Below are 23581 nucleotides of genomic sequence, written 5' to 3'. Positions count from 1 at the left end.
ATTGTAAACCTTTGTATGTATATCATTATTTGTAATAATCGTTATTATAAAGTATATTATTGTTGGTGTATTGAATTATATTTGTGTTAAGAAAGAAAACTGTGTAAATAAATCTTGTTGGCAAATATCATACATTTGATACATTGTTTAATTGTTTGTTTTTGAATTTCGCGCGAAGCTACGCGAGGACTATCTGCGCTAACCGTTCCAAATTTAACAGTGTAACGCTAGAGACTCTTTGGGTAGTCTTTTACCAACGAATAGTGGGACAGACCGCACATTATAACGCCCCCACGGCTGAAAGTGTGACGGGGATTCGAACTCGCGACCATAAGATTGTCGAGCGTCTTAACCATGTGGCCATGCCAAGCCAATATGATATACATGAGCATGTAATTAATTTCTAAATTAAAATTAAAATTAACTAAGTTCAGACTGTTTGAAATCGTAATATGTGAGATAATAAATTGAAAGCTCGTCCAAGATAAATTATAATACGTAACGGATCACTACTACTATTTATGGGACTTGTGAAGTCACTACTTTTATTTGCAGGTTCGAGAAAGTCTCCGATATTTGTCGTCATTTACTAATAAACAAAAGATCTAGAAAAAGATGAAGTGTTTTTAAACATTTTTTTCAAATGTTCTTTGAAAGAAAATGGGGTTTTGATATTTTTTGGTAGAGTTCTTGCAATCATGGTAGTTTCTTTATCAAAAATATTAAACTGAAAGATACGATAGAAAATATATAGAGTTTGGCTGACCTTTTCTGTTGTTTAGGTTGTTCTAAAGAAAATATACATTTCGTTTGCATGTAACTGTAAACCTACAAATCAGATGACGATAGACTTTGGTTAATGTTCTTAGGATTTTATGACCAGCAATTCATCATAAGTAACTTAAAAGGAAAGTCACGCTACCTTTAGATGTACACAATTATGTATGATAATATTATTATTGTTTGTGATGTTTGCCGCGTTTCTTTTTGTCCTGGTTTTCACAGTTAACGAATGTGTTTGTTTAGTAACTGTTTGTGAGCATTGAGCCCATTCCATGTTTAAATATATTTTAACTATTAGAACCCAAAATTTGCTGAACTTTTTAAAATTATTTTCGCAAAGTAATAATGAAATCCTTACTGCACAATTTTATTTATTGCATATGTCTACTTAGAACTAAGATATTTTTTTCTGCTCATGTAAGTATTGAGTTTCAAAAATGGTATACTTTATAATTATTCAAGTAACAACTTCAGACTTTGGTCTATGTGAAATTATGGACGGATCGAGTATTGACCAAGTGTTAACGAGTTTCCTATCGAGGACTAAATTTTCTTGAGCTGGGTTTGTATAATTCTAAATTTTTTCGTAAGCCTTCCGCTTCGGTTCACTGTTAGGTTTTAATCAGAAACCCCAGGTGGCGTCAATCAAGTGACATTACTAGAACTTTGAAGTGAAGCAAGGGTGAAACCAGCTGCTATAGTCGCTCGACTGACTCTCTAAAGGCACGTGCACTTTCATTAGAATGCACGTGAACAGAAGTTAAATCTATGATCTCTACAATTTATTTCAGCTGACATGTCTGTAAACAAATCTCACGTACACAGGGCTCCGAATCAGTTTGACTCTTATTAGTTCTGTCCGTCGTGATAGCCGTGAGCTTTATAAACAATATATGTAAAGACGCATTTTAACCAAATTTTACAACATTAAGTATATCGCTTTTAACAGTAAAAAACAAAACAAAAACAATAAACAATAACAGGAAAATAAACAACGTATCATTAAAACACTAACTACATAGCATTCTTGAATCCAATAAATGTGAAAACTTAGGACAACCCTATTGGAAAGTTAACCAGCGGCGGCTTTAAGACAAGATCAAAGGTGAGACAGTGGCGCCCCAATTAGTTTGGTGGCTTTTTTCACGAGCAGGCTTCAACCAGTCAATTTAAGGCACCAGTGTGTCGTTGTCTTAGGATTCTGTAATTAACAGCTAAAGATAGATCTGCCTTCTCATGCACGAAGTCAGAGGTAATACATCGAAAATATATGTAAAATATTTCACAATAACACAGTATTAAACGAAACATTATAAGTTATCCTTGTCTCTTTCTTGGCGCTTTCAAAGGAATTCTCAGGTGTAAGTCCGAAAATATCTACATTCCTAAATGTTTTCAAACAAATTCGATTAATCAACATTTAACGAATCATGAAAGTTCGTTGGAGAGACTCACAGCTCTATAGTAGTGACAAGTCGAAGCCTTTACCAACAGCCCTGACTCTGATTTCCGGTTCGTTTGAAAAGTGATCCATCAAAAAAACAAACAGAAGGCCGGCAAAAAAAAGAAAGAAAACTGAGAAATTTTGTGCGTGAAAGTCATAGTGCAGAAAACGAGGTTGAAAAATATAACATGTCAGGGACGTTATTGATTACTAAGTGTACGTACGTCTTCGTGCTTGACCAGACTAGTGTATAAACACATATACTTTCAACAAGAGCATTTATGTACAAACTAAAATCGTCTCAGTTTTTCTGTTATTTGTCGCCACTTACTAATAAATAAAAGGGTCGCTTAAATCTCAAAAAACTGAATTTGTAAAAATCAAGATATTAACAGATAAGACTTTTATAATGTTTCACATCGCAATAGTCTTAAAGTTAATGTTTTATAAACGCACATGTGGTTTGAAATAACAAGTACAGACAAACTAAAGGTTTATTTCATTTTCACTCTCGCTAAAGAGCTAAAAGGAGTGAGCAAGTTAGAGTTTTGTGTTTTTATCTGAGATGTTTGGATCATTAATATCCGAATAACGTTCAACCATTTAAAGCTCTAACAAACGTACGATGTGTACAGCTTCTAGTGATTTATAACACTCATAATATGTACAACTTATACAATGCTTGAAACTCTTGTAATACATATGAAACGTTGTAAATATTTATAGTATACTTTTCCAAAACATTAAGTCAGGAAGAATTTGCGGACACGAGTTCTAATTTCCGTCCCACCAAACATGCTCATCCATTCAGTCGGGGGGACGATATAATGTGACGTTCAATCCCATTATTCGTTGGTAAAAGAGTAGCCCAACAATTGATTGTGGGTGATGATGACAAGCTACCTAGGCTTTCACTGCCACATTAGGAACAACTAACGCAGATAACCCTTGTTTATTTTTGTGCGAAATTCGTAACAAACAAACCAAACCACAGGTAAATCATGAAGAACCGGTAAACCATCAACTTCTGAGAAAAGATAACAAGTCCAGGTGATATCCGGAGATAGTACATCCTGAGGTATGCCTTTCTGCTTTAAGGTTAAAGGAGACTAGCATGAATTCTTGGAGTATAAAACATCTGATAAAGAACAAATGTCATCCTCTTTCATATCAATCCGTCATATAGACAGCGTTTTTGCATCGAGCTGTTGTCTGAGTATGGTTGATTGCGGAAAATTTCACACTTTGGTAAATAATTAAAAGTATATTTAGACATTCTCTCTTTCTTAGAGGATGCTCCCACATGCTCTTTATCTTCGTATGTGATGCTTCCATGTGCTCTTTAGCTTTGCATCACAGGATTTTACTGTGTTCTGTGATGTTCCGAGTCATATAAGTTAGTTGTGCTCTGTTAGTGCAACGACGTGCAGGAATATCATATCGCAGAGTTTCACAAAATTAAAATTCTTTTGAGCTGGCACAAGATAAGGATTCTTGTAGAAAAATGACTTCTTTTTAAATGTTAAAGTCATTCTATTAGCTGTTCCATTTACAAACAATACAGTCCTCTGTGGCACAGCGGGATGTCTGCAGACATGCAATGCTAGAAACCGGTTTTGATATTCTTGGTGGGCAGAACACACGTAATCCATTGTGTAGTTTTATGTTAGCAAGCGATGAAATCGTAAATGCCCCTCAGTGACACATGTGGTATGTCTGCGGACTTATTCTGCTAGAAACCGGGTTACGATAGTACGACACAGTGTGTGACTATGCATCATAAAAAGTCTGGTCCAAAAGATCGGGACACCGGGGTTCAATATCATGTGAAAATGATGTAGAGCAGTAAGTCTGCTACTGGAAGCAGATTAAGATATCCTTCTCCAAATACCATAAAACAGCAACACCGAAACGATGATATTCAAAGCTGTTGCACTAAACATATCGTTCCTCTCTTCCTCTCGCGACACGATCCTTTCGCTCAATGTAGAGAAACACGAAACTCTAAGCCATCAGAAACTATTACTGGCGGGCGCTCAGTGGCATTGTTTTCAGTTCTAAATGTTTCAACAAAATTCAAATCAGGCTGTGTGCTCAACTGCAGGATTCAATCCAGTCTTTTCCACCTTAAACGAGATGCTTTATCGAAAGTCTTCCGCCTTTCGTCTTCAAGTCAGTGTGTGTATAGGTGTTGTCGGCCTTTTATAGTGTCCTGGTGGATTGTGGAGAGCGTGTTATGGTTGGTTGGATTATCACTGTTTCTGATTGGAGGATAGATTTCCTATAGATTCAACCAATGGCAGCCCGGGCTACTCATCTCTAATCCGGAATCTCTGTTTAGTGAAGGTTTAATAGTGTTAATATATAATGATTCTTTGATTTTTCTTGTCTTCCAGAATTTGTCTTTGTCGATGATTCCAGTTTTCTCCCAGTTTATTCTGTGTCCAGTTGACGTGACATGCTCTACAATGGCTGAATTTTGTGCATTCATGAGTATTCAATTCAGCCATTGCAGAGCATGCTACGTTAATTGGACACAGAATAAACTGGGAGAAAACTAGAATCATAGACACAGACAAATTCTGGAAGACAAGAAAAATCAAAGAATCATTTTATATTAACACTATTAAACCTTCACTGAACAGAGATTCCATATTAGAGGTGAGTAACCTGTGGCTATCATTGGTTGAATCTACAGGAAATCTGTCCACCAATCAGAAACAGTGATATCCGACCAATCATAACACGCTCTCCACAGTCTGCCAACACCCTATGAAAGACCAATGACATCTACACACACACACACACACTGACTTGAAGACGAAAGGCGGAAGACTTTCGAAACGTCGTCCTCTACTCTTGTGTCTCCACAACAGGCAGTTGTCGTCCATTCTACAAAGTTTCATCATGAATACTCTGCCTAAATAATATATCAAAGAATAGACACTTTATCATTCAGGAACTGATAACCATTTCAAATACTGTTCTGAAGCCCACTTAGAATACACTATCCATGATGTGGAGACAGTGATCACTTCTGGTATGGCTGTGTTTCTACGACCTTGTCTAGACTGTTTAATGCACATTGTGTCTACAGTTCTCTCTTGAAGACCAGGGTAACCCACATTAGCTATCACGTGTTTCTGTTCTTGTCTACTTTTAAATATTTGAATATCTTTCAGTAGGTAGGTCCGTCACAACATCTGCCAGCTGCTAGCATGTAATATTCCTATAATTTATATGATAATAATAATAACAGAAACTAAAACGATCAAAACCAAATGATAAAATCTCAAGTGGGGGTATTGTTCCTTCAGGATTAAAGAGCTCGTGCAAAATATACAGTAAAAGTCGTGCTCTCTCAGAAAGAGACACGTAAAATGTATTTATAACTAATCAGGTGTCAACTTTTGGAAATAAATACAGGTAATATTTTACAATCTGTAATAAATTTTGCTGTTCTAAGTTTTTAGTGTCATTTACACGTTCTTTGTACGACATTCTGGTCACCAAAATCCTCATAACACGTTCAACATGCATTATATTTTGACCAATTTAAACCTTCATAACATATGAGAAGTTCAACGTTTTGGTAACATTACGTTTGCATTTTACCATGTGAAATTCATAATAGTAAGAAATTTAGGGAAACTGTATGTTTACTTGAAGAACATCTCAAGGACAAAATGCAAATGATTAGGTGAGATACCTGAATCAGCTACTCTAAACCAACTAACGAGGATAACTGCACTCTTATAATACATCCACATGTATCCACATGTGAAGTGTGTTTTATTGGTTCGAATCCGAGACCGTCTCATATTCAGACTAATACGTCTACCGTTAGACAAATCTTATTAATGCCTTTAGATATGAAAGAAACGGAAGAAGCATGACCCAGTGGTTAGCATACTGTACTGTAATTCCAAAGTTTTTTGGTTCGTGTCTTATTCACGCTAAGAAACTATACAAATTGCGTTCCCCACTTCTTGGCCGAGGGCGCATTATAATGTGACGGTGGAATCCCACTATTCTGTCTGATAAAACTAGCCCGAGAGTTGGCGGTGGATGGCATTCACTAACTGGTTTTTCACTGTAGTTCATCACTTTAAATTCAGGGTCGTCTAGCGCCGATAGCCTTTAACGATCAAACTGAGAAAGGCGTCTTGCTCGAATAGATCTCATTAGTAAATACGTTCTGTGTGGTGTTTAAAATATAAAGAATTAACAAGAAATGTACCAAAAAGTGTTAATTTTTTCACGTGTGAACATAAAACACACACAAGATATGGAATTGTGGGGTATTGAAAGATATACGTTAAGAAAACACGGTTATTCTACTCTGATATCAAAGATAAATTGTTATAATAGTTTTGGTGATACTGCTCAAATGCCAATTCATTTTCTTCATAAAATATTATGAATTTATCCTTAGAATTAATAAGGTTTTAATTTAGATCTAAATCATCAAATTACTTATTTCACACAACACTTATATTGTTTGCTTAACATTATTTACAAATGTATTACAAGTCATGTCAAGCATTTTTTACTAAACTCGTGGACACAGATTACCCACACAAAATACACTAAATGTGATATTTAAAATAGAAAACCCAAAACCTGTCTAAACGTACAAAATGTAATGGCCACAACTATGTTACCGCTCTTTAAGAAAAGCGAACTTTTAAGCATATATAAGATTTGTAGTTTTCAGAGTACAGCGTCAATAAACTTCAGAGCAAAGTCTGCAATAATATATTTTTTAAACTTCATGAATTTAAGTTGACGTTTGAATTACGGAGCAAATTCAAGTGTGAGTTTTAATTTAACTAAGAAGAAACAATGAATAGTTTTTGTTTTAGTAAACATTTTGCAACAGACGAACTTATCTACATCGAAGCCTCAAATCTCGCTTATTGTTGTCAGTTGTCTACAAAAGATGTCTGACATTTCTACATCGTGGTAAAAACATTGTCTCTAACGGTGCCATCCTCTCTCTTCGTTTTTGTAAGTACCAGCATCTCCTTGTTAAGCACAGGCCTAGTTCGCTGTGAATTGATGATCAGTTTGAATTAGACACCTTTATGGGATCTATTGTCTCGCCTCCTGCGACGGAATGTGGGAAAAAAAAACAACCCTTACCGACGGTCGTCATGTCAAACAAAGGGGGTCTGCGAGGTCGAATGATTGATTTGAAATACATGATAGAATATCGTTAAATAAAACTTAATCAAAGAGGAAGTTCGGTAAGACAGTTTTTACTAACAATATATACGAAGGGTGAACAAGCTGTGAAAATAGACCCAATTTCACGACTGCTTGTCACGCCTCCTGTAGGGATAATGTGAGTAGAGCTTCCTTTCGACAAGTTAAACGCTCTGAAAGAAAGCTAGACAGGCAGAATAGGACAATAACTCAAGAATAACAAAGAAATATCTCTATAGTTCATTTCGTAAAGATATTTTATTTCACGTTATACTGTTCGGAGAGGATATTAAGTAAGAATATTTTTAAAGGCATTGAACATGTACAAAAAACAGAAACTTCACTCGTTTTGTAAACTAACTCTTTCGAGGGCACCGAAAGAAAGGAAAAATAAAGGTAAGTAATAATTATAGGGCTTATTTATGCATGACTGTGACGAATGAAATGTTGGTCTTATCTGTTTTAATAGTTCGTCTAATTGTTGCACTTCAGTCAACTTGAAGTGATTCTACAAGATTAAAAGGTCTTAAGTCGTGTGAATTCTCCTGGTTCTACAAACTTTACCGTATCTACGCACGTATCAACTATAAACGTACAAACTGAGAAAGGCGTCTTGCTCGAATAGATAGCTATCATCATTAGTAAATGCGTATACATTCTGTGCAGTGTTTAAACTGTGAGGAATGCACAAGAAATGTATCAGAAAGTGTTACGTTTATCACGTGTGAACATAAAACGTAAATTAATAAATTAAATCAAGAATTTGTATTTTATGTGCATAACTTAGTTCGTACATAATTTACTTTACCACTAATTTATTTCGCGCCTATTTTATCCCATATTACAGAAGTAGTGTTACAATTATTTTACTTTACGTTAATTTGTTATATTTACTAATCCATCTTTATAACCCCAATGAGGGTTTTTCAATAGATCAAGTTGGGCGTTCTCCTTCCTTTCATGGCTAAAACGCTAAACTTAGGGGTTTGATTTTCCTCGGTGGATTAAACAGGTAGTCCGACGTGGCTTTGCTATAAGAAAACACACACAGAGATGTCTTGGCGATTCTATTCTTGAACACCCAACTGACCATGTAAAAAGTAAGGGGTTTTCAGACGCAGACCTCCAACGTTAATGGTCTGGCATTGTGCTTTGGTTGTCATTTTCCCTGGCAAAATATGAATGTTTGAAAATTTTAATTAAAGTTCTCGAAAATTTTCAAAACAAAACTTATTTACATTTGTATAAAATACCAAAAAAATGGAATAAATTGTTTCAAGAGTGTGGAGTCATTTGCTAAATAAATATGCTTTTGGTGTGAACATAGTCCAGGGTAATAATCACCCATGACATGCTCCTTGGTCAACTTTATCATTCTGCCAAGTTTGATTGAGATTGGTCCAAAAACCATTTAAAGTACGCAGACAAACAAATTATATATATATATATATATGTTACAATGAAATGTCAAAATCACGTAACCTTATTAAGCTACATTAAACTATATTAAAATATGTATATATATATATAACTCTTATACGTTTAGATATACACCACGATATTACATGTATTAAGAAAACCAACTTACTAGAATCTTACAAACTACTGTGCGACTTTGCAAAACCTTCTGTAGTATGTGTGTGAAATGTGGTCAAAAACTACTTAACTTTATCAATTATAAGTATTAACTAATTATTGCCTTTGCATGGAAAACATTACTGAGATGGTATAAATATCATTGTATGCAAAATTTAAAAAAAAAGCTCTTACGTTTTTAATATAGTTGCAAGGTTTGACGATGTCATAATGAAATGTCAAAATCCTTAATAAGTAATACTAAAAATCAAAATGAGTGACGTAAGTGTCCTGTAATAGTTAGTTATTGACTTTTCACCAACTCAGAGTTATTCATATCATTATATATCAATAACTATGCTGAAGTCAAGTACTCGTTCTGGATTCTATCGTAACTTTATTAGCACAACATCCGGAATGATTAATGCTAAATACAGATCATATGTGATTTCATTGCAAATGAAAAACAAATTTTTTTGGAAAGTTTTAAATATAGTTACTAACCGGAAACGTACATTTTGTTTTTACTAAATATTAACGAACATGCGATAAACTGGGTTGAAAGTCACAATCTGAAAGAAAAGTATTTTTAACAGAAGAACTGAAGTATAATTGCAGCATATTTTACTGATATATTAAAACAAGGTTTGTCACTTATTGCTAATTACTCTGTAAAGCCAACAGAAAACGAACCATTTTTGCAAGTATTATTATCGAAGAAACCTTCAAAGTAATTAGTAAGTAAGGTATAATTAAAGTATAATATTTATGGTTTAATATTAGAAGATAGTTAGGAGTGGCCTTGTGGTTAGCATGCCAGAATGTGGATCCAAAGGTTTCAAGTAAGAACGCATAGTATGGCGTTGTATAACCTCCGAACTTTCAGCGGTGGGTGCGTTATAAAACTAACAGTCAATTCCGCTATTCGTTGAAGAGTAGCTGTGTAAGCGGTGATTCCCGTTGTAAACATTTCTAAATTAGAGACAGATATGTCTAAACTATGAGGTCTCTGACCTGAATGTTTAGTCCATATGTCCCATAAGGTGCCGTTCAGGTTGAGGATTATAAATATCTTTCACGGTGAAATATTCCTAACGTTATATTTAAAGTATAGGTCTGTAAAAATGTTATACTCTTATTAAAATAAATGTTCAGAATGAGAAAAGAATTATCGAACAATTTTAAATTCAGTTTACTAGACAGATCTCTTAAAAAAAGTAACGAAACAAGGTTTTGTGATACTTCGATTTATTTCCTTATTGTTGGTCAGTGCTATAAATGTTCTGTTTGAAAGAAACCAAGTATATGTGTGTCGTAAAGCATAAAGATACAAAATGGTCTGTCTGTGCTCTGTCCACTGTAGTTATCGAAACTCAATTTTTAGCGTTATAAGCCTGTTGACTTACCGTTTAGCCACCCATATAGTTTATCGTGTCATTTTGGTTTCTTTCTTCATTGTGTGGAGAGAAGTGAGCAGTTGAGGTGAAATAAAAAAAACTATTTTATTTAAGTGTTCTAAACATTTGATACGACAGATACAATGCTTATAGTTATCAATAAATCAACACATTATTAGCTAAACAGTTGTTACGGTTTTCATTGAGCACTTAAAAGTATCGTCCAATCCATCCTCATAAATAGCTCCCTGACAATTTTAGGACGATGTTTCCATGGTAACTGAAGTATTTTCACTTTACTGGTCCTTACGGTTACTGACAAAAAATTACGATTTGTGTTTGCAACTAAATTTTTCTGTCAGCAAATTCCATTGCCAGGGGAAGATATATCGTTAAAAACGTCATACGTTAAGTTCATTTATTGCTACAGTCTATGAAACCTGAGCTTGATTTATTTTGATGGTACGATGATTTTATGTATACAGCAACAATATATGAAGATTCCCTTTATTGGTCACTTTTATACACGTTCTGCTTGTTACCGTTATGTAACTTAAATTCAAGCTGTTGACGTCATAAATCATGATTAGAATACAAGCTTAGTCTACTGTTTGGCCACCTAGTGTGTAAAAGACCAATTATAACATTTTCATTAAGGGTTATAACTAAACTAAACTAACGTGGCAGGGGTTCAGTTTAGAGAGAGAGAAATCAGAAGAGTTCTCTCTTCAACTGGGGTGTTCAGGAACTTTGTAGTTCCTCTTCGTCCCCTTACGTGAGAAATGTTTTAAAATATCCATGGAATTTTTACTTTATTTTTAACATTTCAAAAATATTTGTGAGTGAGAGGAAGGACGGGAGAACTGGACGAAAGCAGCGAAAGTGAAGTGAGCCAGACCTTGGCTCGAGGATGGAGAACCCTGGCGACTGGCGAATTGGTTTTTAAAATTTACTGTAATTGATTAGATACCCTTGACTGGGTAAACGGCCCTTTTCAGAATGAAAGGGTTATAAAATATATACATGTAAATTTATATGCTTCGTAAGGGTGTGATGCTACCACGGTTCCATCTTTTTTGCGTCAGATCGGCCCCTTATAAGATTTGCCTACATTTACAAAAACGTTATTTAAAACTTTAAAATATATCTGTCTTCAGTACCTGAAGTCTGTAACCTAGAATTGGCACAAGACATAAACATATGGTTCACAAGTCATTCGTATGATGCCATCACACAATACCGGAGCATCTAGAGCACATTTTATACACCCACACACCAATACATATCACACATCCAATAGCAAAAGCAAATATGTGATACAAAAACAACAACAACGAAACTTGGCATCAAAACCACTTTACAGCAACACACCAAAAATATTACAGTAAAACACTATAACTTAGCAGGGGTAAATACGAAAGTAGCAATCATTTCTCAAGTTTCTACTTACTAGTGAAAGAATGAAAATACGATACTGATAAGCATACAGTAATCTAGTGGCGCATAAAACTCGACTATATATATTACTTCTAGAACAAATTAATAGAAGGCTATATAATAAGAGGCAGATCAGTAGCTTCTACTGTGTTATGCTGCAACATTGTTCAATAAATTTAAAACATTTTCATGAGAGCTCAAAATCAATGAGATAAAAACTGAAAAAATAATAATACCCCATTAAGTATTGTCACTGTACCAAAAACTTAAACATGTAATATTGTAGGTCAAAGACTGCTGTAAGACAAGAAAACTCTGGTTATCCAAATCACATTATAATTCAGTGTTATTGGAATGGAACTGGAATGAGTTTAACAACTAATTGTCAGGTCAGAGATCTATGTAGTTCAGGTACTGCTGTTATTTTGAATCACTGACCAGACGGAAGGTAACTAGACTAAACAGCTACACCTCCTATAAAGAAGGCTCTGTCTAGCCTTTTGAGTTGAATAACGGGATTAACTACTGTTTTTTAAAGTATACTTTCAGCTAAAAAAGCGTAACATGTTCAGTGGTATTACGGCTCGAATCCTGGATTTGCAGCCTGGTATATTAACCACTTGACCACATCTGGTCCATAATGTATGTTGTGACTTCAGTTTAAAATAATGTAGCGTGACAATAATAAAATTAAAAATACCCTGTAGTTTTAAACAGACAACATGATAGTGTATGATGGTTATTTATTTTACAGAACATATTAGTCCTCGCCAGTGACTTAGAAGTTACTCTGAAGGCTTATAAACCAGGACTAAAATGTGGGTTTTGATACCACCAGAGATGGCTCATTATATGACTTTATGATTAACAAGTAACAAATAAATAGAACATAGCAAAATGAAAAAAAAATAAATAAATTTACCTTAGAGAAACAGTAGAAAAAGTAAAGATAATCAAACAACTTTTATGATCCAACAAGTTACAATTACAGCTGACGTATAAATTAGTTTCAAATAAAATTTCATGAAAAAACCTGGCTTGGCATGGACAGGTGGTTAAGGTATTTGACTCGTAATCTGAGGGTAGCAGGTTCGGATCCTCGTCGTACCAAACATGCTCGCCCTTTCAGTGGTGGGAGAGTTATAATGTGACTGTTACTCCCACTATTCGTTGGTAAAATAGTAGCCTAAGAGTTGGCGGTGGGTGATGATGACTAGCAGCCTTCCCTCTAGTCTTACACTACTAAATTAGGGACGGCTAGCGCAGATAGCCTTTGAGTAGCTTTGTTCAAAATTCAAAAACAAACATAACAAAACCTTGAAAACGCAAAAAAAAGAATGTTAAAATACAATAAAACACAATTTAAACATTCAAAGCCTTACAGTGTGAGAATATATATATGCGCATGTGTGTAAATAACCAAACTACATCAATTCCATAATCAAACCAGCATTGTATAGCAATCAAACCAGTATTGTATAACAATCAAACCAGTATTGTATAACAATCAAACCAGTATTGTATAACAGACAGAAGTTAGTATAAAAACGAAACGAGGAAGTCTATTATGATACTCTAACCTGAAAAAAGGAACATTTAAGCTAAAAAAGGGATTTTTGTCCACTGCCTTATCATTACTCAATAACATAACGGAAACGTTTTCTTTTTTAAGGTTAAAATCTCATAACAGACATCCCTGATTCGGTTTATATGTATATGTATGTGTGTTTACACATTACAGCATTACATAGTAATTATATCATTAAAATGTAGTGTAATCTATTAGCACACGTAAGAGATGAGCGAAGTATATGAATAAACTAACGAATAAATAAGATAAGAGAAGATTATAACAAACTGAATTTTATGAAATGAAAATGATAAGAAGGAGTTAATAAAGGCAGTATTCAATGAGAAGGAATATCATAAGTATGATAAGACACAATAGCTTCACAACATATCATGCACGCTTTTCCACAAATGTTGATAAGAGAGCCAACTACCAGTGGCTCATACATAATTCCACATCTGAAGTTTCGTAAATGAGTTGTCAACCTGCTTACAAACCTATATATTCATCAGTAGCGAAAACCCATCAGTCAGCTTTAATCTTAGCATTATGATAAGATGATTATTTTAGGATTACCATTTTAGAATGAAAAGGACAAAGTTTCCATTTTTTATTTGTCTAATTGTATTAATACTTAATGTAGACAATTTTTGTTTTATTATGCTGTTTATACAGATATATGACTATTATAGTGGCTAAAATGTCACCTTTTAATAAGGCAACTAAAGAAAATCCCGTAGTTTTATGCTTACCCACATATTATAAAAGATAATTAAAATCTTATAAAACTTAATAAGTTCTCCTTTGTTATCACAGTTACGATAAACTGATAATCAATCCCTCACAAACTGTTTATGTTCTGGGAAGTAACATTACCTTTTCAACCTGATTATTGCTACATCTTTGTACTCAACGTGTTAGTTTGTTCTTTTCGATAATACGTTTTCTATAGATATACATTTATAGGATAATTCGGGTATTACATATCAAATAAACGAAGATAAATATATAAAACAATATTATAATCGTTGTCTATGGATTTTGAGTCAACATTGTTTTCATCCTACAGAACCTACGTACCCCTCCACTTTGACGCTAGGTAGCGTATACCCTGTGGAGATCCTATTAACGAAATCCTAGGTTTTATACAAATGCTTCTGGAAGACAAACTATTTGTGGTTTGTTGAAAATCTTCTGTGGCTTTGGAACTGATCTCGCAATGCAATTGGCCAACATCTAGTCCGAGGTAGAAATGTCCTGACTTTGGTCCAGTGAAGATCCTGTATCTGGCAGTATGTGTGTGTGTGTGTATGTGTTGGTGACGTGATAGTGTATATGTATGGTGATCTGGTAATGCATGTTTATTACACGATAGCCAGAACATAAAAGCCAATGCACACACGGGACGTTGGTAATGCTGGCAGGCCATGTCTTTCGTCGACCAACAATCCGATCCATTTGAGCGATGTCATCATAGATGTATTAATTATGACATTAGTCCATGTTGTCGTTAACATTATCAGCAGTGTTAATGGTAGTAGAAAGAACAGGTCAAAGGTGGGTTTCTCTTTCTCTCGGAATCTTCTTGGAAATTTTGTTGCTTCGATAGCCTCTATGGGTTCTTCAAAGCAGCATTTTTGGATGTATCCACTTGCCAGTTACTTGAAGAAATGCTTTAAAACATTTTCTCTTTTTAATAATTGGCTGAAATCAGAGGATAGTAATAGTAGCAAATGAGAAGTTATTATTTAACGTTTATATGTACATATCTTATACAGTGTCGCTGAAAGAAAGGTCAGCACTGGTAACTACTAGCCGCACCTACAGTGGTTCAAGATTTCAGGTTTTGTATAAGATAAAGGTATTTCTTAGCTGAACTTTGTTGATAAAATGCTAACTACTATCACAATATTTTCCTAATATTCAGACACTTGTTAAACAAAAACACTACATGTTCGTCTATTTACATATTAAACCAGGTTTCTTATGGGAAGCTCAATACGCGTTTTTTTAACCAGGGATTTTTGCAACTCATAAGACAAGCTTTTCAGCAAACCAGTATTCCAATACTTAGGCCATCGAATCTCAGCTACTTCACAACTTTTGTTTATCTCACTTTTATTCCACGTTGTAGAAGCAATGTCTTAGAACTTTTGCTGCTATCATCTACTTGCTTGCAGTATTCCAATATGACAAGAAAAATAGTTTGTTTATTTCTGATATTCGTGCAACGGCATGCGAAACCTATCTGTTCCTAATTTTGAATTGGTAGAATGGAGAGCAGCCAGCTAGTCAGAAATGACTACCGCCAACCGGTCGTAACTCATATGACATGCCGACACCCGAAACTGTGGAGCGCGGTTTTGCAGCAACGGGCGATAAATCATAAACTTTCGGATCCATTAACAGAAACTCTAAATATTAGTTAACTTCCAGTCCTTATGAATCAGAGTTCAATGTACAGATTCACTCGGACATCTCATATCGTTCATACTACAATAGTTCTTAACGTTGTCAGAATACCTTAACTATCTATATTTTATTTATTTACTTCTTATTACAATATACAATATAAAACAAAACAAAAAAGACAAAGATAAACGGACAGCTATACACCCACACAGTAGAAAAGTATGGTACTATTCATCTTTCTGCAGTAAAAGTTAATCACGTGACTACCTTTACTTATAACAACACCAGATGTATTTAGTATATTGTATTTTATCATTAAATTTATTTATCTTACTGCCACTGGCACTTAAATGTTTTTATTGAGGAAACATGAAGTCGTGTGTAGCATCCTACATAGGGCATAGCATATGTAATGTGTCAGAATTGACCGTGCAGAATAGAAATAACTTCCCTGTCTTGCTGCTGTGTACGTTGAAGAGTAACTTTATTTCAATATGAAGAACCTAGCTTTCACTCTCACCTTTTTTGCATCAAAACATATAGTTAGTTTCCTGTAAGTTAAGATCCATTTCATGTGCAATTGCATGTGTGGAAGACATGCCTCTTCTTTAGTCTTATCTATGATTTAACAGTAAGAAGAACAGATTATAAGAAGGGGTAAGACTTAACCACTATGCCCACTATGGTGTCAAAAATTATTGGCCGATTCTCAGACATGCTAAGTTTAGCGGAGCTACTGCAGTGGAAGTTGCAAATTCGTGCAACTTATTCGAGGGTTATACTTCAAATCTTATTGCAACCGGAATTGCTTTTGTTAGGGTCAGAATATTTATTTGTATACTCAATGGCTTCGCTTGCAGACTCCAGGTCCTTAGCAGATCTCTTCATTTCATGTTTACACTATTTTTACTGAATTTTCTCTTCCACTGTTCACACCTCATCTTCTTTATTCATTCATAAGTTGTGTCTTCTTTACGCGTTTACACATCGTACCTTAGTTTTCCCGTCCTCTGCTATTCATTTTGATCCACTTATATATATATGTATGGTGTCATATTGATTCTTTCAAACACTATAGTTTCTTTTTTCCGTTTACACGTCGTATTTCATTGACCCTATAATACATTATATCTTAGTTGTTTGTTTACACATCTTATATTGTTTTGTGTTTACGCAGAGTGTTTTCTTCATCCTGTCATATGGTGCAGCTTGCGTATACGTTTGCATATCGTCTCTTATTGGTCCAGCTATGCATTATATCTCTATCACTTCACACATTCTTCTTCGTCCATTCACACATCGTATTCTTGTTATCCATGTACAAAGTAGATATGTTCTCTAGTCGTTTATAGATTGTCTTCTTCCATACACCTTTTTATTAGTTCACGCACTATATCTCCTTGATTTGTTGACACACTCTTTTTTGGCCATTCCCACACGGTATCTTTTGTATTATTCCACACAGTAAATATATATTATGTATTAAGTTACACAGTGTATATATATTATTTATTCAGTCACACAGTGTGTATATATTATGTATTAAGTTACACAGTGTATATATATTATTTATTCAGTCACACAGTGTGTATATATTATGTATTAAGTTGCACAGTGTATATATATTATTTATTCAGTCACACAGTGTGTATATATTATGTATTAAGTTGCACAGTGTATATATATTATTTATTCAGTCACACAGTGTGTATATATTATGTATTAAGTTGCACAGTGTATATATATTATTTATTCAGTCACACAGTGTGTATATATTATGTATTAAGTTGCACAGTGTATATATATTATTTATTCCAGTCATACAGTGTATATATTATGTATTAAGTTACTCAGTGTATATATATTATTTATTCAGTCACACAGTGTGTATATATTATGTATTAAGTTACACAGTGTATATATATTATTTATTCAGTCACACAGTGTGTATATATTATGTATTAAGTTACACAGTGTATATATATTATTTATTCAGTCACACAGTGTGTATATATTATGTATTAAGTTACACAGTGTATATATATTATTTATTCAGTCACACAGTGCGTATATATTATGTATTAAGTTACACAGTGTGTATATATTATTTATTCAGTCACACAGTGTGTATATATTATGTATTAAGTTACACAGTGTATATATATTATTTATTCAGTCACACAGTGTGTATATATTATGTATTAAGTTACACAGTGTGTATATATTATTTATTCAGTCACACAGTGTGTATATATTATGTATTAAGTTACACAGTGTGTATATATTATTTATTCAGTCACACAGTGTGTATATATTATGTATTAAGTTGCACAGTGTATATATATTATTTATTCAGTCACACAGTGTGTATATATTATGTATTTAGTTGCACAGTGTATATAATCTCTTTCCATTCAAACACTTCTTCTTTTACTCATCCATCGAAGTGTTCTTATTTACTCACATCCAGTCTGTTATTTCTTAGTTACAAACACTTTGTAATTTCCCATATCCCCACACGATATACATTTTTCATCTGCCACAACAATGATGCTGAGAATTTTGTAAAAAGCAAGGGAAGCATCATCACAAACACATCCTGTATATTGACGTGTAGGTTACTAGTCTAATGCTTCTTGTCTCTCATCAGGTGTTTTAAAATCCATCCTAATTAAGGTATGCTTTACGAAAATGTCCGTTAGAAAGGCGCAGTTGCTGGAAGGAAGTTACGGGAAGACGAAAAAAGTTTATTATTATTTCTGGCACAGTAAACGAACGAAATTTCAGTTTCAATTAATTTGTTTTCCTATTCACGATGAGTTTATTTAAGTTTACTTAATAATTTATTTATTTTTTACAGCGTTAACATACAATATTGTTTTATTGAGCATACAGCACCACAAACAAAGTACAATGGAATGTTAGGCCTCGTAGTTATTCGGCTTTTAATTGTTCCACAACACAACAACAAGACCAGCGTCATGTTTTTACTGCTGAACAGAGATTTTTATTACTTTACACTGAATAGTAATATTCCACATCGGTTAGTGAAAAAAGAATTTCTATGACCTAGACTTAAAGAAATGCAAGTAGAAATTAATTGTACCGAAATTACATACATTACGACATATGTTTAGGTAATATTCTAATCCTCAGTTGGCACCAAGCCAAGTTATAAATACTTCTGTACAAATATATTTATATATAATCTTAAACTAATAACTGAATGTGGCCCTGTGATAAGTAGCCGGACTATGAGTCCGAGGGTCCATGGTTCTTCGTTCCGCTACTATAAAATTGCGCCCTGTACTTTGAGATCGTGAGCGCGTTATGAGAGTGATAGCTGCTTAAAGCTTACTATTCAGTCTGACGAGAATACCACGAAAGTTGGCGGTGGATGGTATTAAAATCACTCTAAACGTAGGTTCCATTAGTATACAGTCATGTGAAAAAGTAAGGACACCTTATGAAAGCCTGTGTATTTGTGTAACATTTTTGGATATATAGATATTTAATCTCAATTTTAACAATACTGAGAGATTATAGGAATATAACTAAACAATTAAAACTGAAGAAAAGACTTTTCAAGATCTTCTGTAAATGTAATTCTACAAAAATGCATATTCTAACTGAGGAAAAAGTTAGGACACCCTACCCCATAATAGCTAGTGTTACCCCCTTTGGCTGAAATAACTGCAGTGAGATGCTTCTTGTAACCATCTACCAGTCTCTGACATCGGTCTGAAAAAAGTTTGCCCCACTCCTCAATGCAGAATTCTTTCAGCTGTGAGATGTTTGAGGGGTTTCTTGCATGTACAGCCCTTTTAAAGCCACCCAACAGCATCTCAATGGGATTAAGTTCTGGGCTTTGACTTGACCATGCCAGGACTCTCCATTTCTTAGTTTTCAGCCAGTTCTTGGTGGATTTATTGGTATGTTTTGGGTCATTGTCGTGTTGCAGGGCCCAGTTCCACTTCAGCTTTAATTTTCGTACAGATGGTCTCACATGATCCTCAAGCACCCTCTGATACACAGTAGAATTCGTGGTGGATTCTATGATTGTGAGCTGTCCAGGTCCTGCTGCAGAAAAGCAGTTCCAAACCATGACACTTCCACCTCCATGTTTCACAGTTGGTATGATGTTCTTTTCCTGTAATGCTCTATTTGGTTTACGCCAAACATGTCCTCTATTCTGGTGTCCAAATAATTCAAACTTGGACTCATCTGTCCAAAGAACATTATTCTAGAAGTCCTGGTCTTTGTCTACATTCACTCTGGCAAACTTCAGTCTGGCCTTGATGTTTCTCTTAGAGAGCAAAGGTTTCCTTCTTGCACACCTCCCATGCAAGTTAAACTTGTGCAGTATCTTTCTGATTGTAGAGTCATGCACTTTCACATCAACAGTAGCCAGAACCTGCTGTAGGTCCCGTGATGACATGTTAGGGTGTTTGGAGACCTCTTTTAGCATCTTGCGGTCTGCTTTCGGGGTGAACTTGCTTGGACGACCAGACCTGGCCATGTTGGCAGTTGTTTTGAAAGCCCTTCACTTGTTGACTATTTTCCGGACAATGGAATGGCTGATTTCAAAATCTTTTGGGATCTTTTTAAATCCCTAACCAGACTCATAAGCTGCTACAATTTTCTTTCTGAAGGCCTCAGACAGCTCTTTTGCTCTCACCATGGTGCTTACTCTCACTTCAACAATCAGGAGCACACCAAACTAAATGTCTGAGGTTTAAATAGAACAAGCCTCATTCAAAATGCTGAGTAACGATCTTCTGATCATGTGCACCTGGTGTGATACACCTGTTTGTGAGTTGAACCATTTTAAGTGGGAATAAATGTGGAGGTGTCCTAACTTTTCCTCAGTCATAATATGCATTTTTGTAGAATTACATATACAAAAGATCTTGAAAAGTCTTTTCTTCAGTTTTAATTGTTTAGTTATATTCCTATAATATCTCAGTATTGTTAAAATTGAGATTAAATATCTATATATCCAAAAATGTTACAAAAATACACAGGTTTTCATAGGGTGTCCTAACCTTTTCACATTACTGTATATAATCGTCGTGTAGCTTTTGCATGAATGTCCGAAAAAATTTTGAGTAATCAAGTCTATTTTTAGACGAGTTTCTGCTGCTATATGTCACTATGGTATTGTTATAAGATGACAGAATTTCGTACACTCCATTCAACTTTGGTGAAGGCTGGAAATGGGTAATAGTTACATAAACCTCGATACTGTTATTTTCATTTCTATTGAGCTTATTTTAAGGAAGAAAGGGAGAATCTACAATAAGACGTATTTCCAAGCACTGAACGAGGTTTATGCTCATCACGAAAATGTAAACTCATTAGAGTATTTAAACGGATCATGAAATGCTTCGTAAGAAAGTTCATGTTGTACAAGTAGCTTTACTGGGTAATTTTAATATTAAGGGATCTTGACCATACAGACGAGTCATCGTGTCTAATTTATACCCCCACACTTAACCTGGTATATCTTACCTCGTTTTTCACATCAGTTTCCCTTTGTCAGTTTCCTTTGACAACCACTATATAAAACTATCAGAGAGGGGGAGATTATTGATTGTTTGTTGGATAAGTTACAATCACACAAATAGAATGTTAAACAGAATGGAGTTCTAATGACTGATTTTTTTCCCCAATAAGATATTTAAATCACCAGGTTCGAACGAGAATACGTAAGGTGAATTTAAACGTGACTGACTACAAACAACGAAGATCTTCAACTACTGTTTGAATACATTGTTAATATGATGAAATTCTACTTATTAACTGGAGCGCAAAGTTTACTTGCGATCAGAACGGCTGATATGGGTATTAACACTTTTATTGATAAGGAGAGAACAACGTTTCGACCTTCCTAGAGAGATTAGTTTTTCCTTTCTGTACTGATGGATGAAATAAATATCATTTCTTCTATTGATTATTTTATGATTTAAGGAAGGTCGAAACGTTGTTCTCTCTTTATCAATAAGAATGTTAATATCCATACCATACGTCCTGAGATACATTTTTGTTTCAAGTGAGTTTCTCGTTATCAAGAATTAACTTACGATCAGTCTTCTAACGGGACAACGATAAGCTTAGTCTTACAACGCTTAAATTTCGGAGTTTGATTCTTAGTAGTGGACACAGCAGATAGCCGAATACTAACAACAGCTACTTACAATTTTTTTCCACCTGATCAGAAGTTTTTTTACCACGTTTTCTCTGTTTCCAAGGTATTTACATAGAACTGAAGAATAATCATAGACGACTGAATTTTGTAATCTTTGTGTTTTATGTAAAAAAAGAATTAACCTACACTGAATTGTGGTCAATTAAATAACGTCTTTAAAAGTACTACTTTTATTACCATAGGTGAAAATAAGTTCTTATCTGGTTACAAGAATGGTCGGTCGAGTAATTATTTAGTACTTGTGTCATGTACTTCTTGTAAATGAAATCTTATGTCCTTGAAACGTATACTTAAAGATAAATTATTATAATATACCAGTAAACGATGGAAAGTAATTCTTCAAAGCCATCAATGAAATCACTATTTTTGATTTATTTCTTTGGGAACGTGGCGATAATTAATGTAATTGACAAACATCTATGAAGTTATAGAAAAATTTCCATTGTTATATAGAATGAAAAACATTAATTAGACTGGCTTGTATGTAATTAAGATATGAGTAATCTAAAGTTCCCGTTAATTTTACATTTACAGTTATTCAAAAAAACTTCAACCATGATACGTATATTAATACTCTAAACTATTCAAGACTTATTTTATTCTCTGTTCTGGTTTTTGGAAAATATATATATATTGAACATTTTTTATGAGAAATACTGTATAGGAAGATTTTCAGATTGTGCTCTATAGTCATAGGCAACTTATTACACCAAAATAATTCAACGTATAGAGCTCAATTTTTTATAAATTTTACTGATATATACTGTAGTGTTTTATATAAGTCGTAACCTTTACTGAAAAAAATAATATATTTTTAAGAACTCCACTTCTCAGAACTACATGTAAAAATTACACCAATAAAGGTATGATCAAACCCTCATGTATAATCCTAGTGAAAGTCGTGTTCATGTTGTCAGGAGAATACTTTTATTTAAAATTGTGTTATATCACAAAGAAATGGTGGTTATACATTCCACAGTTATGTTTGTAATTGTCTGAATATTAAATACCTAAAGAGTGAAATTGTTTATGGATATTTTTTTGTGGTGCCTTCCAGCAGATGGCGCAGAAGTTTTGGTTACATACATAGATGCTGACATACACACCACTACGTCCATAACAATAAGATTTTATTTCGTAAGTGGCACGAAATCGTTTGCACAAGGCCGTAGATGTATATTGAAAACAGGCTTTAAATTACGAATTTTAACATTACTTTATACGTGACACGACAGCCCCAACGTCCTGCTCTCTCCTGAGTAGATTATGAAATTTTCCGCCTACAGATGTTTACTTTAAAACATTAACGTATTGGTTTTTCTAATCGCAAGTGGACATGGTCATAGCCATGACAGGGTCGTTATAGGGTATGAATGACTAAAAATATTACCGCTAAGAAAAAAAATCCGAAACCAAAACATACATCTACAATCAAGTGTTCTCACTTCATGAAATTAAATCTATCAAAGTATTACTGATATAAAGATATATAATGTGTATTTAAGGCAAGCTTACTGTAAAAATTAAAACTGTTAATGTTTTGAAAT

The 23581-nt window shown here is 34.1% G+C and overlaps 1 protein-coding gene across 1 annotated transcript in view; it reads left to right on the top strand.

The window, feature by feature from the left end:
• The first annotated feature begins 7811 nt into the window (after nucleotides 1-7811).
• LOC143253854 (fibroblast growth factor receptor 4-like) overlaps nucleotides 7812-23581 on the top strand; it is a 140610-nt gene continuing 124840 nt past the window's right edge. The window contains exon 1 of the mRNA XM_076508321.1: nucleotides 7812-7831. The gene's annotated coding sequence lies outside the window, so the exon portion shown is untranslated. The remainder of the gene's footprint in view (nucleotides 7832-23581) is intronic.

Source organism: Tachypleus tridentatus, chromosome 1, assembly GCF_004210375.1.
Source record: "Tachypleus tridentatus isolate NWPU-2018 chromosome 1, ASM421037v1, whole genome shotgun sequence".
Lineage (NCBI taxonomy): Eukaryota > Metazoa > Arthropoda > Merostomata > Xiphosura > Limulidae > Tachypleus > Tachypleus tridentatus.
The sequence above is the reverse complement of the archived record's forward strand: the minus strand, read 5'-3'. Positions and strand labels throughout refer to the sequence as shown.